Here is a 23,982-nt window from a genome sequence, read left to right on the forward strand (position 1 = left end):
GTATTTTAAAAAGTTAGGAGATGAATATAAAATCTATTAATACATGATATTTAGCTTTGTTTGGCCCAAGCAAGAAAAACCATAAAGCAGTTTCAGAAAGGTTTCAGTTTTCCAACCATCAGCAGCAATGGTTATTTCAATGGCAAACTCTACTCCTCGATGAAGGAAGATCAAATTTAGTAATCTAAGTATAAGGTTTGAAATAGCTATATTCCAAGGAAAATACATTCCAAACTAGAAAGCGTATATGTACATTCAGGTGATATCTTAAGATCTAAGATCCCATGTAGTTTGCATAGGCATTAAATATCTCATGTCACATATTCAGCATCAGTGTTTACCCCTGGCCATAATTTCCCATCTACTTGTACAATGTGGTGTCTGCAATCCTTGCCCCCCAGAAGTGGCAGCATTTCTGTAATGTCATGTGTCATATAGATTGTCTGTGAAGCACTTTTGGGGAGTTTCAGGGTGAAAGGAATTATATAAATGGAAATTTTCATTCTGGTTCCTTCTAAATGTCAGGGAGGCTTCAAAAACAAAACAAAACACTCTACATAAATATATTAGCAATTGCTAAATAGGAAAGAGGGAATTATCTTCATCTCCAGCCACTGATTTCTTATTGCTTGGGTTGGTTACCACCTTACGCCTTTTTCAATTGCTCACTCACAACTTGGTGCTGATAATGCAAGTTTAATCCAGGTGCTGTCAATTACAAGGTATCTGCACATCAGGTTTGAACAAATGCTAACTGAATTTGAAATCAATGAGGCACAGTGCTGTAGTAACCCTGGCAGAGGGCCTAGCTTTTAAGCTGTCTACAGACTTTAACAGTGAAATGTTTGAAGAGAAAGAATATGTATTGGGAAGAGTGCTTGATCCAAGTTTCAGGGGACTAACTGAAACCATACTTCCTCCAGTGCAGGCCAAGAACTTCAGAAAGATGTTTTCATAAATAAAGAGCTGCCGGCCATGCTATTCTCTACCTTCTTCTTTCTCAGATTCCAGAAAGTTAAATACAGTGCATGAAACAGATTTCAAATGTTTTGGAAGATCCCAAAATACAAGAGACTAGTGAAATAATAACAGCCACATTGACACCAGCTGCAGGAACAGCAAAAAATGTTAGCATATCTGTATTGACTGCAAATGAACATATGGATACTGTGACAAATTAATCCACATGTTCCTGGATAGCTGGCTAGGAATGGGACCCTATAGACCATGATCAAGGAACAGAGACTATACATTTGTGTTTCTAATGGTCTTCCTCTATGATTAGAGCAGTACAAAAAAAATCACACTGTTAGAGTGTTGAAGAATGTTTTCAACAGCTTCACAACACTAATGGTTGGCCTGAGTTTGCCTGTCTGTTTGTATTTTTAAACACCTGTTTAAAATAAAATATAAGGCTGTCTGGCAATATGAGCAACTAGTAAGAGTTATAGTTTATCCTATCCCGGGCAAAATGTATTGTAGAAGAGTGATGCTGACACCCTATTTACATATTAAATGATTTTAGCCGGCTTACTTCTCTGAAAGTTTTTCTTTGGAATATTTGAACAGCCAAAGTAACATTCTTGTACAGCTCTATAAAGATGGCAAACAACCAACATTTTTAACTCCTGATCTCCTTGTAGTTACAAAAGGTCTTGTTCAGACTTACCATTCATATGTAATATTTCTGCATTACATACAAATCTCTCCTTACTTGAAACATCTTTACAGGACAAGCAGTCTCATGAGCATCTTGTTATGATACTGGACTGGAGAATGGACATTTATGTGGAATCAGTGACTATTTGCACAATAAAAGGCCCAGAGGCTTCAGGGAAAAATATTATATTTTATTGGAAAGACGTTTCAAAAAGACAGGTGAGAGGTGCTTTTGAAAATCCTACTAGGTGCTTCTGTGCATCTTTAGGAACTTAAATAGCTTTAAAAACCTGTCAGTTGCCATCAGTAAAATGGAATAATACTTCTTTACCTCACAGGGGGGTTGTGAGGATAAAAACTGTGATGCACTCTCATTGGATACAATGACCTTGGAGGCCCTAAGTGCCAAAAGTGCATAGATATGGCAGATTTGATTAAAACCAAGGATAACTTCAAGGACTTTGCTATTCAGTCACTCAGATTGATGCAGGTGATCTCAAAGATACATTTAATATCAAGGGTGAGTGGAAGTCAGGTGAACTCTGATAATGGACACTAGAGCTGAGTGAACAAATCATAATGAATGATGCATTAAACAAATTTAGACCTTTGTCCATTAGCAAATTGTTCACAAACTAACTTTTATACATTTCTTTACTATTTGCAACTGTCCAGCTGCTGTACATTTTTTGTAAACAAATTTTAGCTGATGGCTTATTTGTAAACTGTTTGGAGACTATTCTTTCAAGTAGTAAAAATCCAAAATTCAATATTCAGATTGTGATTGTATATTCAAAGTCAAATATATAATTTCCAGTCAAGAAACTGAAATAATAACAACCATTTTACTTTTGTTTTCATTTGAAACAATTTTTGACTTATAGTCCCAAAATTCACTTTCTGGAAACATTTCTATGAATAAAACTTACTCACAAAAATGTTTGGAAAAAAGATTTAAAAAAAAAAGAAATGAATACTGTTAAAGGAATGTTTCTCACCATGTTCCTAGTTCTACTGAAGGCCAGTTGTTGCACGTAAACAATTTTTCTCACCATGTTCCTAGTTCTACTGAAGGCCAGTTGTTGCACGTAGCAAAGGTGGAGAGAGAAAGAGAGTGGATTCGAAGAACATTGAAATGGTGACTGTTTGAATTCATCCTAGATGGTCTCATCTTAAGCAGATGGGCTACCAGATTCCTAGGTTCAAACCTGGAAAGGTTTCATAGGCAGGCTTTGACATATATAGAATGGTGGAGAAGGCAGCCTGTACTTAACCCAAATAATCTGACATGCCTTTCTTTCATCATACAAAAATAAAGTGGAAGATGGAATAATTGTGAAACAAATGCTAATAATAAAAGTATTAGTTTTCTAATGAAACCATCAATTAAAATGCAAGGAGTATGGGAAATAAGCTAGATGTGTTACTGATACGATTTAGTGGACATAAGTACTAAATATCAGAACTGAAGTTTAGAAACTTTGGACCAGATCTTTGGCTGCTGTACTTTTGTCTACAGAACTATGATAGTTTACACCAACTGAGGATCTGGCTCAATATCTCTGTTTCTATCTGTTTTACTTTCCCTGAGTCTCTTAACTCATCAGTAAAATGGGGAAAGAGCCAATGAAACAATAACTCAGACCTTCAACTAGTATACCATCAGTGCAGATGCTCTGACTTCAGTGGTGCTACGATGACTTACACCAGCCGAGGATCTGGACCAATGTTTCAAATTATTACATACAGTAAGTACAACATAAATGCACCTTGATACGAGAAAGAGGTAGAGAAACTGGAAGGAGTTCAGAGAAAAAGAATAAAGTTGATTAAGAAACTGGAGGGATTAATTTATGGAGATTAAGATAATTAAATAGGTGTAACCAACCTACATGGTGACTAAAGAGAAATATGATAAATACCTACATGCATAAAAGAAAAAAACAAGTATATAGGATTAAATTAGAAGCTAAGATGTTTGTGGCAAGAAACAGGTCTTCTTATGTGTTTGTTTCATGCCTAGCGTAATGTGGCCTTGTTGTTCTTTGCGGTTTCCAGATTCTATCCTAATAATAATAATAAATGGTAACCCCAAAGGGTGCCCTTAGAAACAAGCTGAGGAAACTGAACAAAAGAAAAATAAGGCTGAATATCAGGAATGAAGTCTGTAAACAAAACAGTTGAAATTCAGTATTGTTCCTGCACTTAATTCAACAATACAATTCTGCATGAAGGTTATACACCAATATCACATTATTTTTTATAAAGCTAAGAATGATCTTGTTAATGCATCCTGCTACCTAAGGGTTATTTTTTTTTATTCAGAAAGGTTCTTCAAGAACAACAAAGAAGATAGTTGCAGAGTAAATGAAAGTGTAAATGAAGAACCCAAGAGCCAAGGCACACTGGTTTAATGCCGAAAAGAACAGTAAAGAAGCTGTTCTTTCTGGAAAAACAGTAGAACCTCTAGGAGAGAGTTTCACTTCCACAGACAGTTACAATGGTAGGAACAATTTCTCATTAAAATTGCATTGCATCTGCCATTGTTATTACATATACTTGGCAGCCATTGCTTTCAATGTGCAATTCTGTGCATACAACCCACATGGTCATGAAAATTACACATATTCAACAATTACCGTACATTAGGCAGTTGACAAAAAATATTATTTGTTAAATTATACTAGAAAAACTTCTCGCAACAGAGTTCAAATATGTAAGATTTTCCTTTGAGCAATTAATACAGTCATAGCCAAGGCCCTTAGCTATCTGTAACTTTACAGTTGAAGGATTGTCTACTGAATGCTTTGTCTGAGACAATTCACTAGATCATCATAAGGTCCAGGCTTTCCTTTTCTTCTGATGAGTGATTTTTATGTGGAAATATCTATCACACTTTTCACCAGCCTTTACCATTTGCTCAGGATGAAAGGGACATGATGAATTAATTTAATTAACAAATATATTGTTCAAAGATCAGTGTCCAAAAGAAATCATTACATATTAATAGCCACATTAAGTAACCCTTTTACTGGAGCATTTAAATAGTTATTTTTGGTGCCAGTGACTTCTGTGCTGACTCAGCGTTCTCCTGTTTTTATGTAACATGGACAATTCTATAAGTGGTGGTAATGATTTGGGGGCTGGTTAAGGAAAATAAGTTTGTTTTTGTATTTTATTTTACTTTTGATTTGCTGTAGGATCATATTGCTCCAATTAGCAGATATGTAGTTATCTAATGGGTCTGGAAATTCCTGATTCTTTGCAGAAGTAGTTGTGCCATCTATAGATGGGTACTTAGTTTTCTGAAACAAATGTATCTGAGGCATACTCAATCTAGCATAGCTGTTGATCCGCCAATTTGTACTTTTTAACTTTTTGGCTGCCCTGTTGAAAAATTATATATTAGAAAAAAACAATGAAATCATAAATGAAAACATTTTAGAAGTATGCTTACAGAAATTAGTTTTGAATTATTATAATTCAGAACATTAATGAGATTTCTTTACATTGAGACTGGCAAGGTTATTACAATTGGAAGTGTATCTTTGTAGAAAAGTAGTCCTGGGAAATGGAGGATTACAATGAATGAAAGACACACACACACACACACACACACACACACACACACACACACACACACACACACACACACACAGAGTATATAAAGTTTATTTTAACTGTCAAGACCTCACCAGCACTCCACTGTAATCAGAAAGTATGCCACACTATGTACATTGCAGACTTTTTAACATTAATATTATGTTTATTATCATCAATGTTATGTCTTACTTAACTGTGTATAACCTATGAACCTAAGTATACTGAATGAAGAATGTGAGCAAGGACAATGATTCTCAAACAATGGACCATAATGGTCAAAGAACCCTTTTTTGTTGTCCATCAGACCACAAAAATAGAATGTAGTAGGGGAAAAAAGGGGTAGTGGAATTAAGAAATTGAATGTGTGTGGAGGAAAGAGGGAAGTTCTTGTAAAATATGTTCCAAAGAAAATTTGAGACACGGTTTGCAGTATTACATACTCTGCTGTACACTGCTAGATGGCATGAGCTTTTGAAATGCAACAGAGAGAGCATTTGTTCTTGGACTAAGCGGAGAGAGAGAGAGAGAGAGAGAGAGAAGAGCTGTTTGCTCTTGATACATGTCCGATAAAGAGCTGTTATTCTGATTGCCAGAGAGTTCATGAGTTTAATTTTAAATGTTTAACTTTTATACATGATTGATTATTTGGATAAAATCACTCATTCATTATGACAAAAATGTAAAAAATAATGGTAAACAGTTGATTAAAAATAATCTTCCTTCTAATTGCCAATACCTTTATGAATAATAAGTAGGGGCTATACAAGCTGTCTCGTAGAACCCATACCCCACTTAAAATGAAGGTAGGTTCAGGATTCCAGTGCCTTCTGCTAACAGTCAGTCCCACAAACTTTCACAGATCTGTGCTGATGAAATTGGCACTGTTTTAGTCTCCCTTGTCCCCCGCCCCCCTCCAAATAGCCTTCCCCAGAGTTATCTCCTTCCCCGGCTTTGGGCACATTTAAGTTTTACCATTTCTTGTCATTTAAGTGGATAAATTTTCTCCACTCTTTCTGGACCTGCACCCAAACCTGGGAATTTCAGAAAACATTAGTGGTCATCATACCCATCCCCTTCATGTAATCTTCTGTGGGATGGGAAATGGCCTGACATTACCCATTTTCTAGACACGAAAAGAGACAAAGATCCTGAAAGTGAGAGCAGATATTACCTAATAATCCTTAACAAGATATCTAGGGCGCTTCTAATTGTTCCTAGCGAACACACTCTGGAAGGGACAATCCATAATCCTAAATGCATGGGTGATGCCTCTGAAGCTACTGCTGTCGTGATTATAGGGCATTCTCAGGCTAGCAGTCAATTCAGAAGGAGATGGTATGACAAATGTTTGTGGGAAGTGTATTGTCACACATGTCTACAAAGATTTGAGTTAGGAAGTTATGCAGTCTGACTACATGAATCATGGAGTTATTGGCACTGAATTTCTTTAGGTTCTGTATCCATGCAATGACAATGTGTCTAACCTTTCTATTTACTGTATTTTTGAAAACCCAAACAAAAACCATAAGGTATAAATAATAATAATAATAATGATAATAATAATAAAAACATGCCCAGGCCTTTTTAGATTTAAATTCATTAAAGTTTTCCTTGGGAAACAGAAAATTCCAAGAGCATTCCTTTGTGAAGTTTAACCCAAATCATTCCAATCTGGAGCCTGCAAGAATCTGAGCTCTTTGTCCTCAATCCTGCAAACCACTTGATCTTGTAATTTATAAGCACCTTAATTGCTCCATTGAGTTCAGTGGGATGACTCTCACATTTAAATTGCATTGCAATATTACAGCCAAACTGATCAGCATTTGTAGGATCCAACCCACCATTGGTGGGAGTTGGGAGCAGGGACTCACAGTTCATTTCTCCAAATCTCTGTATTCTAGGGCCCTCTTTGCTGGCTGCAGATCCCATTGATCCCCCTCAAGCTCTATCAGAAGAACTTAGAGGAATATGATGTATGTTCTCCATTTAGCTGCCCATTCAGCAGCCTTCCTGGACTCCAGATCTTGCTCAGCCATTTCTCCAGCTTTGAATCCATTAACCTATAGGGTCTTTGGGGTACAATGGAGGAGGAGGATACTGCAAAGGTGAGTGCCTGTTATTTAAAGGAAGGATAACCATACTGTGGAGTCCTTCTGCTTCTCTAGCACAGACACTAGATATCTAAAATATTACAAGTAGAATAGTAGGGAATACAACACAATGCCTCTTCAGAAACTCAGGCACTCAGAAGTAAAGACATTCCAAAAGACAAGCTTTGTTGAATAATCTTAACATAGCCATCTTACACGTAGTATTTTCCATTCTTGTTTCCCTTTTTAATTGAAAGCCTTAACAAACTGCTGTTAAGATACTAAATACAGGTAGTTCAATTATATTTATAGGATAAAACACTTGAAGAATTGAAGTCTTTTTTGGTTTGGCAACACTGAAGATATATTCTTGGATTTCTGCATATGTATTCATTATTCATAAGGATTAGCTGGATAATTTGGCTGAATCACTTTCAGAATGGATGGTTCACAAACTGTTCACTACAGCTATTCATTATTTGTGGTCAGTGACCAAACTGGATGACCTACACAAAAATTAAACTAGGAAAAAGAATGATAAACAGTAGATAAAAGATGGCAAACAATGAATACTCGGTAAGAATATGCTTTGGGCACCATTTTTTGAGAATATGATATTCTCAAATACTTTGATGGATATCATTAGTCATCCAAATTTTAATGGGCACTAATAGCATGGCCCCGTTAATTGAAATGTATATTTTAATATATATATATTAATTGCTTATATTTCTCGGTGGTTTTTAAATCATTGAACCAGTGCTAATATATTCCATAAAATATAAAGGATATACATAATGGCTAAGTCAATTTCAGAAGAGAGAGCCTAACTTTTGAAAATTCCTGTCTTTTGAATGTTTGATTTTGTAACCTTAATTCTGTTTGGTTGGTTAGTTCTCATGCTCTTGATTGGACAGCATAGAGTCCACCAGATGTGTTATGTGGCTCCAGGATGTTCTGTCATGAAACAAATCTGTTGCATTATGGGGTAAAATGACTGAGGGACAGAGTTGTCTTGATGCCATACAGCCATCAGTTTTAGGTTTTCTAGGGGGTCTTTTCCATCCTGCTTTCATTGGGTCAAAGTCAAAGATAATTCTTGCAGAGAAATTGGTAGGCATTTGGAATAGATGACCATATGACATTAGAAAGTATTGGGTGACCATTTGAGAAAACAGGGCATGTTTACTTAGAAAATAGATCTCTTCATTCAACTTGAAATCATACCATGTGATGTATTCGATCATTTGAAGATACTTCATGAATGAAAAGAAATTGGACACCATTCTTGAAACTGAGGAGTCATGTTTAAAATCCCATAAGTCAGAATACTGAATTGCAAAGCATTGTATAGCCTCAGTTTCATCTCTCTACTTATCCAGGGTCTTTGGTTTGTGAAAGACATTCTTAATGAAGCACTCCATTACTGACAATGGTTTTGCAGTATGGGCTTCAGGTTCTTTATTGGTACCACCCATGTGATCAACAAGAAAGCCAAGGAAGATGAAATCACTGACATTCTTGAATGGGTAGTTGTCCACTAAGAAGTTTGAGCCTGCAGTGTCTTCAAAATCAAAGATGAGAAGAATTTTGGTTTTACCCCAATTATTTTCAGGTCATTATTTGCCTCTGATTTTTCCAGGGTTTTAAATGCTAAAACTAGCATGTCTGTTGATTTGACAATTAGCAGTATGTCATTAGCAAAATCAACATCAGTGAGGTTCTGATCAAGGCATATGCCTAAAGTGCAGCTACTTAGTGTCTGGTCAAGTACATTGTCTATGATGCCACTGAAGAATTCTGTAGCAGCAACACATCCTTGTTGTATGCCCAGCCTAATTTGGAAGAAGGTAATTATTTTCCCATTTACAAGAACACGGCTTCAGTCAACATCAAGATGTTGGAACATATTAGAGTTTGTCAGGAAGGCCTCAAGTTTCAAGATCAGCCAAAGTAATTCCCTGCCAACAGATTTAAATGCGGTTTTGATATCAGCAATGCACTATGCGCAAGGGACTTGAACTCTCATGTTGTCTCAATAAGCTTTCACTTTATATATTCTACTGTGTGTGTGTCTGTGTGTAAGTGTGTGTATAAAAATAATGCAACCACACTTTATGGAAATAATGGCATTCAGATATATGAGAAGGCAATTATAACCATACCTGGCTTCAGGACATGGAGATGCAGCTGACAGCACCATCTATAATAAGATAAGTTTGGTTTTAATGTAGTTATAGAGAATCTTTCATACTCTTGGTAAAGTAGCTTAAGACCTCTATTAAGTAGTGAGTATATACTAATAATGCATGTAATTGTATAGCCAAATGCTGCATCCATTAAATGCTCAGCAATAGTTCATATATAGCCTTGCACATGACAGTCTGTTATTGAAAAAAGGTAATATTGATCAGCACCCCAAATTTCACCACTAATCTTTTTGAAAAGTCTACTAGGATTTTAAAACTACTAGAAATGAGTAGAAGAAAAACATCCAACAATTCAGCATCCTTCAATTGCACTGCAACATCAGCATTGCATACATGCCCCAGTCTTAGTATGAGTGTCACCAGTCAGGTCAACCGCACCTGTATTTCCCCTCTATAGTCCACCAAGGGCACCCACTCTCAGGCTTCTGGCTCCCAGCCATCATCTTTGTTGGATGCAGATATTCTGACTGGAGTTTGTCCATGCTGTGTCATTCTCCTGTTATTTGCATACATCTCCCCTAAGGATTTCTTGGGAAATCCACTTCACTTTAAGAGTTCACTTTCTTTCAAATATTTTTTGAAGCTCATAACAGTTCCCAGGGTTTACATTAGTCAGGTCACACACACTCCTCCCTCCCACCCCCCACGCCCAGCAACATTACATATAATCCCACACTAATACATGAACATTTGCATTTTAATACTATGCATTCTGAAAATTCTTAAATTTAGTTCAATAAGTTTTAACTTAATTCAGTGACGTTTTTCCAGGATGTTGCAAGAAATTGCCATATCTGCCACAATGTGTTCTGTAAAATGTATGCATGTAAATATACACACAGTTTAAGTTACATATATTTAGTCTTACTATGCCTGGAAGCAGGATAAATAAGGACAAATTTTAGCCATTATTTTCTTTGTTAGAGCTGCAGACAAACCGTGGGATAATTCTATGTGGACTTACATCCGAGGTATCCTTAATAATGTCAATGGGATTGAATAAGGAGTAAGTCAGGGCAATATTTGTCCATATGTCTTTAAATGCACATATAACACCTGGCATCTCAACCAACAACTAGAGAATCATTTAAAAAAATATTTCAATCTCAATCTAATTCTCCTTCATTTAATAACCTATTTAACCAGCAATTGAGTTACCCACAAAATATGTTTTAAATTGCTTCAAAAACTGCTGCCACAGTGAGAACCAATAGGGTGGAACAATATATTAAAAAGACACAGCACAATACTTCAAAGAATGCTATTATTATATTAGATGCAGTGCTTTTTATAAACACTTTTGACACCCTGCTGGCTGAGCCATCTATATAGGCAGAGTTTTCAAAGAGTATTATTTCTTCCATCTTCAGATGCACCATTGAATTGTCAGTTGGAGCCTGAAGATTTGTGGGTTTTTTTTAATCTGTATGATGCTTTTACAGAAGGAAGCTAAAATAATTTAGCAAGAAGAAATATACCTTAATTATTATATGGCTTCTCTCTCCTCACATCTTCTGTTCATATCCCTCTTTTGACAAATGTGATCTGCTTGGTAATAGTTTATGAATACTGAGTGTTGACCTGGTTATTGGGAAGTTTACTGTATGCCTATACCTGGTGAAATTGACAGGGCAGTTGGGAAAACAAAAAAGAAGAGAAAACAGTGGGTCAAATAGGGTAGAAGGGAGGATTCAATGTTAGTGATCCCTCTTGTGGCGGCAATTCTTTCTAGCCCACCAATCACCCACTGCTGATTGTTATGGTCCTGTGGTGGCCTTTTCTTGTGACTTGGCCCTACAGCCACATCAGATTGTAGTTATAACCATTCTGGGGTAACACAGTTTAACAAATAGTCCCAATCATTAAGTCTGGTCTTTGGTCCTGAAGTCTAGGCCCTGAGGTCCTCACAACCTTCTCTCAGGGTTTTAAGTTGTTCTTAACTCTTTTATCAGGGGGCTTTGTGCCACTTTCCCCACTGGCTGGTAAGAGAACCCAGGCCCATCCCCTAGCCTGGGTTCTAGTCCGGGGACTCTAGCAAAAGCAACCAAGGTCTGCTCTGTCAGATACTTTGCTGCTGCTTTCCTACCATTAGCTTTTTTAAGGCCTGTTCCTCAACCTGTTCCTGAGGTCTTTTTGTAACATGAAAGACCTTTCACAGCTTCTTTTCAGGAGTCCAGTTCCTACCCCTGTGTCAGGGTCAGACACGGGAGTTTAATCCAATCCTGTGTCTCCCAAATATCTTTTCCTCACTGCCAGGATTCTTCCTTGTCCTACAGGAGCCTTCCTGTTCCCCTCAGGTCTCCTCACTCTCTGCTACAAAGAGAATGACTACAAACAGAGTTCTTCTCACCCTCCAGTCTGTCAAACTTCAATTCAAATGTTCCTTCAGCTTTACAATCACTGCTTCTTGGGACTGCCTCAGGCTTCCTCCTGGCTCAGAACAAGCTGCTTCTGGCCCCAGGATTCACTCACCTTCTTCTTAGCTCAGAACCCTTTGTTTCTGGCTCCAGACTTCTTGCTTCCCTTAGCCCAAGAGAGGAAAGTCACAGCTATTTGTCTCATGACTCTCCTCCCTGGTCTTTTTCTGACTGGGCTGCACTCCTTCATTTATGAAGACCCAGCTCCTCCACAGCTGGCTTTGATCACCAATTATGCCTTAAGACCTCTGCAGGAGTCACCCAGTAGCCTGTTTGGTCTTGGGCACTTGTTAACCTATGGTTAATCAGTGTGGGGTTTATATACCTCATCACAATAAGCTATCCAATAGTAACAGTAGAGGGGAGGGTTGTTGGAGGATAATGGGAGAGCTACTGGATCTGAGGACTTTGACTTGACCTCCTGTGGAGCCTAGCAAACTGGTTTGGACAAGCAGGACAAAAGCCTGGTATCTGAAAAGGACAAACAAACTATGGCTGGATAAAAAGACACTCTTTCCAGAGCTGGGCACAGTTGTTGGGGAGCTGTTTAATTTGATATAGGCACATGCTGGGGTGTCTAAAGAAGTCAGGCCTGGTTTGGCTATCATCAGGGAATGGTAAGCCTGTGAATAAGATAGACAAGACATCCTTATAAACATTTCTTTGAAAGTATTTTTCTTTAAATGCTTTATTCCTACTGTAAAAATTAAACAATGTTTTTTATGTTAAGAAGGCTGTCTGGTCACTGTATTCATGAATGGTTGCAGGGTCCCAAAGGGAAGAACTACAAATGCCCAATCAATACATAAGGTACTGTAGCCTAGAACCTGGTCTAAGAGAGAGGGAGAAATGTGGAATTCTACTCCAGGAGAGAAAAGCCTGAGACCTGAAATACAAGGAATGGGACAGAGATGAAGCTAGCCCTAAATCACAGCACTTCTACCCCATCTATCTAATTAATTATATTGTTTCCATCTCCTTGGCATCTCTCTCACCCTGCCACCACATTGCCCTGCTCACCTCAGGTAAACCTCACTAAAGCAAAAGAATTATTAGTGATACAATCTATACCATATATGGCACAGAAGTGATTGAGTTTGTATTTGCCAGTAAAGTTGTCCTACAGATGTTCTTATTTTATTATGGTGCTGGGTAAGATGGATTCCTTCATAGGCAATGTGTGTATGTGTGTGCACATCTTCCACCTTAGCTGCAATATTCTCTGTCATCCTTCACTATTAGAGAGAGACAGTATTTTGTCTAGAATCTAGTTAGATCTTGGATTTATTTTAATACTTTGCACCTCCATGACTAAGACTGTATCAAAGCTTCTTGTTATTTCTAAACTAACTTTTGGTATCTCAATAATATTTGAACTGAAAGAGGAGAAAGATGGAATAGCGTGCTCCTATTCAAAATCCCTGTTTTCCATTTTCCTCACATTTGTCAGTCAGGGTTGTTTTAGACTAATGATGAGGGAAATGAGAAAATCAGTCTGATACATTAATATCTATGTGTACCAAACTCCATTCTGAATAACTGATTTTTAAATTAGTGAAATATATAATTTGCACGTCTACTTAAGGAGATTTGTGGGCTCAGTTACTTGATTTATACATGGAAATTAGGTGCATAGTTGCCCCCACAAAGATGAAATGTTGGAGCAAATGTGACTACCGAACTTCTAACTATGTGATTTATACCCAGCAACCAGGTACTTAGAGATATACTGTACAGTTACTGTAACTTTGATTCTTAAGCCATTAGTTATTTTTGAAAATTTTAAACCACATCTAATTATTTATTGTTTATGACAAAATACTTTTTGTGAACATTATTTTTATTTTTTTATTATGGCATTCAGGGCCAGAACCTTAGAGGCATTTAGGTACCTAACTCCTGAGGATCTGGCCCTTAGTGACCCAGAAAATTCACTTTCTGCAAAATTGTTGAAAGTGGCCGGACACTAAAACTGAACTTTCTGAATTTTGAAATATAAATTTTGAAGTTGCCTTTGAAAACAGGATCAGTTTTCCTGAACATTGGCATTATTCACACTCAAAATTCTTCCAGTTGGTTTAAGTTTCAAGCAATCTCCAGAACAAAATTTAATAAGTTCCTACATTGAAAGAAAATATACTGCAGTGTTTTCTGCCATTCATTATTCTAAAATGAAGTTTTAAGATTTTGCATAGAGAATATATATAAAATTTTGAGTATACATTTGCAAATGTTTCTCTATGAAGAAGTTGTGCAGTAAGGATAGGAGGTTTTTGGGATTAAGCCACCATATGAGTGTTTCTTCTAACCAATTATTCCACAGTTATAGAATGTTTCCTTTAGCAAATACAGCTAGAAAGTGTCTGATTGTAGGCAAATATTGAAATCCTAACATAGTGTATTACATTTAATTCTGAGTAGTTCACATTTCCTTAATGTTGTGCCCTGGAGGTAAAATCAAAGGTAAAGTTTTGCACCCTTTGAAGTCAATGGTCATTTGGCTATTGATTTCGTTGAGGCCAGAATTTCACTACCAATGTTTAACCACCCTTTCACATCCTCTTGTTTAAAGTTAGCATCAACTTGTTCTAGAGGAAACCTGGTAGCCTATATATGTGGGAAATCAAGAAGAACTTGGTACTATACTTAAGGAACTGAATGCCCTTTTCCACATTTGCAGAGTGGTCTTTAGGACAGGATGTAGTTTACTATTACTTTGGAAGCAGTAGATCAGGTTGGAAAGAATAAAAGAGCAATATGCTTATTTAGTTTATTGTTATGTAGGACTGTTTTGATTTTCTGTCAAATGTAACCAATAACAAACATTACATTGAATTATATAGCTAATATTTTATTTCGTTTTCTGTCTTTAGAGCCGCAACAAACGGATTCTTGATCTCTTTCAATATATCTGAAATTGCTGCGTATTCTAGCCAGGCATATTCTTATTTATACAAAGCAGGTATAAGTACTTGTAGATCGGCTTGGAAATACAACTGTCAAGGAAGGACATTCATTTTTGCCAAGTTGACTTAAACAAACATAGATAATGGCTAGTTATGACATCTATGAAGGTTTATGACATAAAATGTATGCCAGAGCTTAGAGCTTCAGATTTAGCATTATTTGTTTAGTTAAATTGGTGATATTTGTCCTTCTGGAAGGGTGAACTAAGGTATTGCTTTTGACTTGATCATATTTACATGAAAACTATGTATAGTTCTTTAAGCCTGTAAGGCTTCTGGTGTTTCACTGAGATAAAGCAGAATGTTATCTGTGAAAAGAGCAATTTTATGTTCTTTATCAAGGATTGTGGGGCCTTGAATCTCTGGAGAGACCTTGATAGTTATTGCAAGTAGTTCAATGGATAGAGCAAACAGAAGAGGAGAAAAACCATCCTTGCTTTGTGCTGCTTTTTAAGAAGAAAGTCTGATTGGGAAATGTTCAAATAAAAGAATACACATAGAAAATTGAAGAACATTTTGGCAGAGGCTATAAATAGATGTCTGAGATTAAATTTCTCCAGTTCTATAAAACATGGTCACAAAGAATTCTATTGAACATATTCTCTGCATCTAATGCTAGAAAACTGCTAGTATTCATTTGTTTAATATGAAGAATGGTTTTTAGTCATCTATGACTATAATGATTTGTGGCTGTCCAAGGAACAAAGCCAGACTGGGCAGTGTGAATTAGTAATGATAGGGTTAGGCATAAACAGCTTGCTAAGATTTTTGCCAGTATTTTATTGTCTAGATTGATTTAACATTAGTCATTTGTCTGGATTTTTTACCTTTTTAAAGCAGTGTGATTATAACATCTTCCAAACTATCAGTTTTCCCTGTTCAAAGGAAGGACAGAACATTTGAAACATGCAAGGCGCCAGAAACACCTGACAGAATTTTGGAACCCACTGTTTGGGCCTACCAGCCATGGACATCAGTCATTTGGAATGTCCCTTTTAGCACTTTGAACTTTATTTGTTGATATCTCTTGCTTTAAAATCTACCCTTTCTTCTTCAGTGATCTGTGGGATTTCTAAGGTACTAAAAAACAAAACAATGTGCTTATGTTGACGGTGAAAGAAGTAGAACTTTAAAAAAGTTTTCTTACTTTTTCATCAGTTGTCCTTTTTCTTCTGTTACAATTACAAGTATAATGGTTCGGATAGCATAATCTGGAAGTCATATGAGTGTCTTCAATTTCAAATTTCAAAACAAACATTGACAGGCATATGAGAAAGCTGAATGCATCTTAGAAATGGTAATAAAGTCATGTTACTACTGAAATTCTTCAGCTTGATGTTTTGTTTCTCGAGAAGTATCAATGATTGTTGTTGCAGAGATTTTAATTTCTCTCTCAAGATTAATTGATCTGTTAAGAGGGATCTGTTAATGGCTGTTTGGTGTTTGGCATATATCTATATAATGATTATTCCTAAAGTATGTATGAAACCTATTAGGATACTAACCCAATTGTCATTTATTTGGCAATATTATCATATATGATCACTGATTGATTGAACAATTGTTTTCTTTGTGTTTTAATTTGTGAATATATCTGTGTATATGGTCTTTAACAATCTGTGCTTCTCATCAGACATACAGTAGTACACATGAGTAACTCAAGAACAAGGGTTTGCAGGATTGGGGCCCAGTCAAGTAAAATGATCAATAACTCAGAATATCTATACTAAATATTAAAAAAATGGAATTACTCTGAGCCCTTCCATATGAAAAGGATATTAATGACATATTGTGTAGGGTCCCTTAATGTTACTGTAGACTAGGAGCAATTGTAGACTGCTTTCTATCAGAACTATCAAAAGTTAGTTTGTAATAAAATTAGGGCTGTCAAGCAATAAAAAAAATTAGTTGCTATTAATAGTGCTATTAAAAAAAATTGTGATTAATCGCACTGTTAAGCAATAATATAATACAATTTACTTAAATATTGGATTTTCAAACATATTTATTTAAATTACAATAAGAGAATACAAAGTGTACAGTACTCATTTTATATTTATTTTTTATTACAAATATTTGCACTGTAAAAAACAAAAGAAATCATATCAGAGGGATAGCCATGTTAGTCTGGATCTGTAAAAAGCAACCAAGTGTCCTGTGGCACCTTATAGACTAACAGATGTATTGGAGCATAAGCTTTCGTGGGTGAACACCCACTTCGTCAGATGCATGAATACCCACTTTGTCAAACATATATTTCAATTCACCTACTACATGTACTATAGTGCTATCTCTTTATAATGAAAGTTGAACTTACAAATGTAGAATTATGTACAAAAAATAACTGCATTTAAAAATAAAACAACGTAAAACTTTAGAACCTACAAGTCCACTCAGTCCTACTTCAGCCAATTGCTCAGACAAACACATTTGGTTACAATTTGCAGGAGATAATGCTGCCCATGTCTTGTTTAGAATGTCACTTGAAAGTGAGAGCGGCACTGTTGTAGCTGGCATCACAAGTTATTTATGTGCCAGATGCACTAAAGATTCATATGTTCCTTCATGCTTCAACCACCATTCCAGAAGAAATGGATCCATGCTGATGACGGGTTCTGCTCAATAAAGATCCAAAGCAGAGTGGACCAATGCATGCTCATTTTCATCATCTGAGTCAGATGCCACAAGCAGAAGGTTGATTTTCTTTTTTGCAAAAAGAATGAGGAGTACTTGTGGCACCTTAGAGACTAACACATTTATTTGGGCATAAGCTTTTGTGGGCTAAAACCCACTTCATCAGATGAATGCAGTGGAAAATACAGTAGGAAGATATATATACACAGAGAACAGAAAAATGGGTGTTGCCATACCATTATCAGCAGGAGAAAAAAAATGTTTTGTAGTGATAATCAAGATGACCCATTTCCAATAGTTGACAAGAAGGTGTGAGTAACAGTAGGGGAAAAATTAGCAGTGGAGTCTGTTTCTGAAGTTTTTTTGTTGGAGTATTGCAACTTTTAGGTCTGTAATTGAGTGACCAGGGAGTTTGAAGTGTTCTCTGACTGGTTTTTGAATGTTATAATTCTTGACATCTGATTTGTGTCCATTTATTCTTTTGCATAGAGACTGTCCGGTTTGGCCAATGTACATGGCAGAGGGGCATAGCTGGCACATGATGGCATATATCATATTGGTAGATGTGCAGGTGAATGAGCTGCTGATGGTGTGGCTGATGTGATTAGGTCCTATGATGGTGCCCTTTGAATAGATATGTGGACAGAGTTGGCAATGGGCTTTTTTGCAAGGATAGGTTCCTAAGTTAGTGTTTTTGTTGTGTGGTGTGTGGTTACTGGTGAGTATTTGCTTCAGGTTCGAGGGCTGTCTGTAAGCAAGGACTGGCCTGTCTCCCAAGATCTGTGAGAGTGAGGGATTGTCCTTCAGGGTAGGTTGTAGATCCTTGATGATGCGCTGGAGAGGTTTTAGTTGAGGGCTGAAGGTGACAGCTAGTGGTGTTCTCTTACTTTCTTTGTTTCTTTCTTTGATGGTTCGGATTCAGTAGTTTCCATATCGGAGTGTTGCTCTTTTAAGACATCTGAAAGCGTTCTCCACACCTCGTCCCTCTCAGATTTTGAAAGGCACTTCAGATTCTTAAAGCTTGGGTTGAGTGCTGTATCTATCCTTAGAAATCACATATTGGTACCTTCTTTGTGTTTTGTCAAATCTGTTGTGAAAGTGTTCTTAAAATGAACATGTGCTGGGTCATCATCCGAGACTGCTATATCATGAAATATATGGCAGAATGCAGGTAAAACAGAACAGGAGACATACAATTCTCCCCCAAGGAGTTCAGTCACAAATTTAATTAACACATTTTTTTTAACTAGCATTATCTGCATGGAAGCATGTTCTCTGGAATGGCAGCTGAAGCATGAAGGGGCATAAGAATGTTTAGCATATCTGGTACATGAATCCCATGCAACACCAGCTACAAAAGTGCCATGCAAATGCCTGTTCTCACTTTCAGGTGACATTGTAAATTAGAAGCAGTCAACAGTATCTCCTCTAAATGTAAACAAACCTGTCTTAGCAATTGGCTGAACAAGAAGTAGGACTGAGTGGACTTGTAGGCTCTAAAGTTTTACATTGTTTTGTTTTTGAGTGCAGTTATGTAACAAAAAAATCTACATTTGTAAGTTGCTTTCACAATAAAGAGATTGCACTAAAGTACTTGTATGAGGTGAATTGAAAAATACTATTTTTTATCATTTTTACAGTGCAAATATTTTTAATAAAAATAATAATATAAAGTGAGCACTGTACACTTTGTATTCTGTATTGTAATAGCAATCAATATATTTGAAAATGTAGAAAAACATCCAAAAATATTTAATACATTTCAATTGGTATTCTATTGTTTAACAGTGCAATTAAAGTAATTACTTTTTTTAATCACAGTTAATATTTTTTAGTTAGTTGCGTGAGTTAACTGCGATTAATCGACAGCCTTAAATAAAATTATTGCAGGACAAGTTCCCTATTAATTAATGCATAATTATTGAAGCTAAGTACATACCACTGAAATAATGAATAAAATGAATAATTTAAGTGTTGTTCATTTAACAAATTATATTGACATTTTAATTACTAGCATTAATTTAAACACATATAAATATTTTGACACTCAAAGTATTTCTTCTCTTTAGGTTAGTTTTTCTTTAAATTTGATTTATTGGGGGTTGTGGGGTGGGGTCAGAATTTTACCACTTGTCTTTAAAGTTACAGCTGTATAATCAGAAGTTGGGGGTAAGTGTCTGATGAATTCTTAATTGTTAATTTATTTCATTTTACCTGCAGATCCAGTGGATCATTAGATTGATACAAAAAAATCTCTTGGTGGTTTGAGGTTCTGCTCCTTTAGGAAGTCCCACGAGTCATATATTAATTTTGTAGCATCTCTTTTCAATATTTCCTGCTTTGTCCTCTGTGTAGGTGATTTTGTTTTTCTGGATCTGGAAATGTTCTATAAGCCAATTCACACAGCATTGTGTGTGATACTGTGATGCTGCTTTTTTTGGCCAACAAACCGGGGACAACTAGAGCTAAAATCTACATCTGGGGCATTAGATCAGAACAGGCACAGAGGGAGACCTGTAACACTCGCCAGTAGGATATACTACATTTTGTTACATTGCCTTGAGTTGATTTTGAAATTCTAAAGAGGTTTTTTAGAGACATTTTGATTTCTGAGAACAACTGGGCAAGAGATCTTCAGCTGGTATAAATAGTCATAGCTCCATTGACTTCAGTGGAGGTATGCCAAATCATACTAGCTAAGCATCTGGCCCTTACTATCTTTTATTGTGGTCAAGTTTACGTTTTTGAAGGCCAGATATTGAATTATGCATATTTCAGGGTTCTGCCATTTTGAAAGCGTCCTCTGTTTTAAAGCTATGAGTATTAACAAGTTTAACACATAAGACATAAGAATGGATGTACCAAAGGTCCATCTAGACCAGTATCCTGTCTTCCAACAGTTGCCATGGCCAGATGCCCTGGAGGGAATGAACAGAATAGGTAATCATCAAGGGATTCATTCCCTGTCCCCCATTCCTAGCTTCTGGCAAACAGGGGCTAGGGACACCACTTACTTAGTGCTGGAAAAGGCTTTTAGAGATTTAGAAATCTATTTCTGTAGCATAATAAGTGAGCAAGCCAAAATTAGTGTTTGAAATTAGGTTCTTAAAAGGATTCTGCTACAACTTAAGAGAGACACTGTGTGACGGGTTGGATCACAGAACCCCCCTTGGGAACTGTCAACTGATGTGCCGAAACTACCTCCAAGCCTATTTTCCCTGGCAGCTTGGGACTTCAGAACCTGCTTTGTTTGAGCCAGACACACTATCCTGCTACAAACACAGACCCAGGCCTGAACAACGTCCCCCCAAAGCTGCAGGGTTAACTGAAAACAGCTTAAGAAGTGTTCCTGTCTTCAGCACTCAGATGCCCAGCTCCCAATGGGGTCCACACCCCAAATAAATCCATTTTACTGTGTATAAAGCTTATACAGGATAAACTCCTAAATTGTTCACTCTCTATAACACTGATAGAGAGATATGCACAGCTGTTTGCTCCCTCCCCCCCAGGCATTAATACATATTCTGGGTTAATTAATAAGTAAAAAGTTATTTTATTAAATACAAAAAGTAGGATTTAAGTGGTTCAAAGTAATAACAAACAGAACAAAGTGAATTACCAAGCAAAATAAAATAAAACACACAAGTCTTAGCCTAATACAGTAAGAAAGTGATTACAGATGAAAATCTTACCTTCAGAAATGTTTCAATAAGCTTCTGTCACAGACTGCATGCCTTCCTAGTCTGGAAACAATCCTTTCCTCTGGTACAAGTCCTTGTTCCAGCTCAGGTGGTAGCTCGGGGATTTCTCATGATTGCAGCCCCTTTTGTTCTATTCCACCCCCTTATATAAGTTTTGCACAGGGCGGGAATCCTTTGTCCCTCTCTGGGTTCCCACCCCTCCTTCTAAATGGAAAAGCACGAGGTTAAAGATGGATTCCAGTTCAGGTGACATGATCATATGTCACTGTAAGACTCCAAGTCCTCATTCCTCCCAGCCTGACTCACAGAAAGGCCTGCAAGCAAACAGAGCCATCCACAGTCAGTTGTCCTGGTTGATGGGAGCCATCAAGATTCCAAACCACCATTAATGGCCCACAGTTTGCAAAACTACAATAGGACCTCAGAGTTATATCTCATATTTCTAGTTTCAGATACAAGAGTTATACATTTATACAAATAGGATGACCACACTCAGTAGATTATAAGCTTTGTAATGATACCTTACAAGAGACCTTTTGCATGAAGCATAATCCAGTTACATTATATTCACACTCATTAGCATATTTTCATAAAATCATATAGAGTGCAACATCACACACTGCTTAAGTGCTGTGCAGCATTTTTCACCTCACATTCAGCCACTTTTTAAAGAAAAAAATGCTTCTTACCTTTCCCAAAAATACAAAAATAGTAAGTTTGTATATTGTTCAGTAGTTTAGGAAGTTGCACTTAACCGTATACAATAGAAGTGTTAATACTGGTTAATATTTGTCTTTATGACTGGAAAAGTAAATTCCCATTGCTTCTGTTCTTAGCTATGGTTCAGTATTAAATGTTCTCAGCACAGAAAGAAAATTTATTAATCAAATATGTGAAACCCTGTTAAGTGGTATTATGCAGGTGCACCTGATTATTTATACTAGTTAAGCTCAGTATACATTATGTGGGAATAAGAATAATCAAAGAGCTAGTGGAGCTCAGTAGGTTTTGGTACTAAAGCATGAGGACACTACCCTGAGATGGTTATAGATCTGTCAACATTTTCATTAAAACTTCCCATTGTGGCTCACATAAAATTGAAACTTGTTATGCATATTATTGGCCAGGAGGTGATTATTTTTTATGTACAAGTTTTATTATATTGAAATCTCTGATGCAATTATAATGCAAGAAATACTTGATTCATACAGGGCTAAATAAGCGTCATGATAATGCCACATCATGATGCAGCAAAATACATACACTAATAAAGTAGAGAGAAAAAAATACATTGTTAACTCCTTGCTTACAGAGGTGAGCAATTACTTACACAGGGTAGTAATATTGCTGCAACTGCTCACCAATATAAGTGTCTGGCTTTTACATAATATGCATTATCTTTTCCTCTTAAATGACCACAGCCATTTATCAAGTATTAGGTAGATAATTTATTATTATTGTAAATATCACAATTTTTAAAAAAAGATGAAACCCTTCAAAATAGTGTTTATATTAGTGCTCAAATATTCCCCTGTTATTTTAAGAAAATACGATTACAAATGCAAGTCAGTGTAGTCTCTTATATGAATCAGACTCTTTTCAAACTTGAAATGGAACCAGCCTTTTAACTAGTTTTACATGTTCTCTGTATGAATCTTCAAATGCCAGTGAGTGTGTATTCACAACTGGAATTCATTATGTAAATGACATAAGCTAAATCTTTAGCTGTGATTCATGATGTATTTACTCAAAAGTTGCCTATCAAAAATATGGTGTGTGAATACTTTACTCATATGAGCTGTTCTCAGTGATACTTCTTCAGTGGGATCGCTCACATGAATGAGAACTACTCACAACAGCTTATAGGCCTGGGCCCATAGGCTCCAGTATTGCAAGGTATTTTATATGGTAGACATCAGTGGTGCTAGAGAAAGCGGCATGCACATGAGATGGCCGGACTGAGGCCTAGCTTGGTTCTATGCCATTCACATCTGCTTAACTTGCACTACAGTTTAAAAATGTTAATAAACAGAAGGTCAGGTTGACTGCAAACACAGGCCAAGTCAGAGGCTGGATGACAAACCTAGATTATCCACCTCAAAATGAATGGTGAGAATTAACAAGGTAAGGAACAGGATCAAGCTTCAAAGGTTTATTTTGATATATCTGTATACAAGCTCCAAGGTCTGAATCTCTGTTATGGGACATTGCAATTATGCCATTTTTTGTGAACATTTCACCAATGTTTAACTCTACATGAATGCACCTATGAAGAAAATAAAACAATTACCATAATATTGTAGTAAAAAAGATAATGTATGATAACATTCCTATTTCTTACCATATATAGGCTCAGGGAGCTTGCACTTCATGTTTGTTTGTCTGGAGTTTGTTATTCATTCCTTGTTTTCCTTAACTTCTTTCATATTATTTTCTTTTTCATCATTATAATTAATCCCTTTTATTTCTTGTCAGAGAAGGGAGAGATCCTTCTGAAATATACAAATAGGACTGTCACATCCATGTGTGTGAAATTTTGCTTAGAATCATAATTTATTTTGCAAAGCACAATCTCCAAATGTACTATAAATAAAATTTTGAATATGAAGTTTGACAGAAAAAAAAGTGTAAGTAATATGCAGTTGTGATTTCATTGTTAATTTTTATAGAATTCATGATATGATGAGGATAACTGCTTCAGA

At 36.4% G+C, this 23,982-nt stretch overlaps 1 long non-coding RNA gene across 1 annotated transcript in view; it reads left to right on the forward strand.

The window, feature by feature from the left end:
- The window catches only part of LOC120406550, a 67,028-nt gene that overhangs the window by 17,956 nt on the left and 25,090 nt on the right, over window positions 1–23,982 (forward strand). Inside the window, exons 3-4 of the long non-coding RNA XR_005599346.1 lie at window positions 3,985–4,162; window positions 7,164–7,367. This is a non-coding gene — a long non-coding RNA (uncharacterized LOC120406550). The remainder of the gene's footprint in view (window positions 1–3,984; window positions 4,163–7,163; window positions 7,368–23,982) is intronic.

Source organism: Mauremys reevesii, linkage group 5, assembly GCF_016161935.1.
Source record: "Mauremys reevesii isolate NIE-2019 linkage group 5, ASM1616193v1, whole genome shotgun sequence".
Classification (NCBI taxonomy): domain Eukaryota; kingdom Metazoa; phylum Chordata; order Testudines; family Geoemydidae; genus Mauremys; species Mauremys reevesii.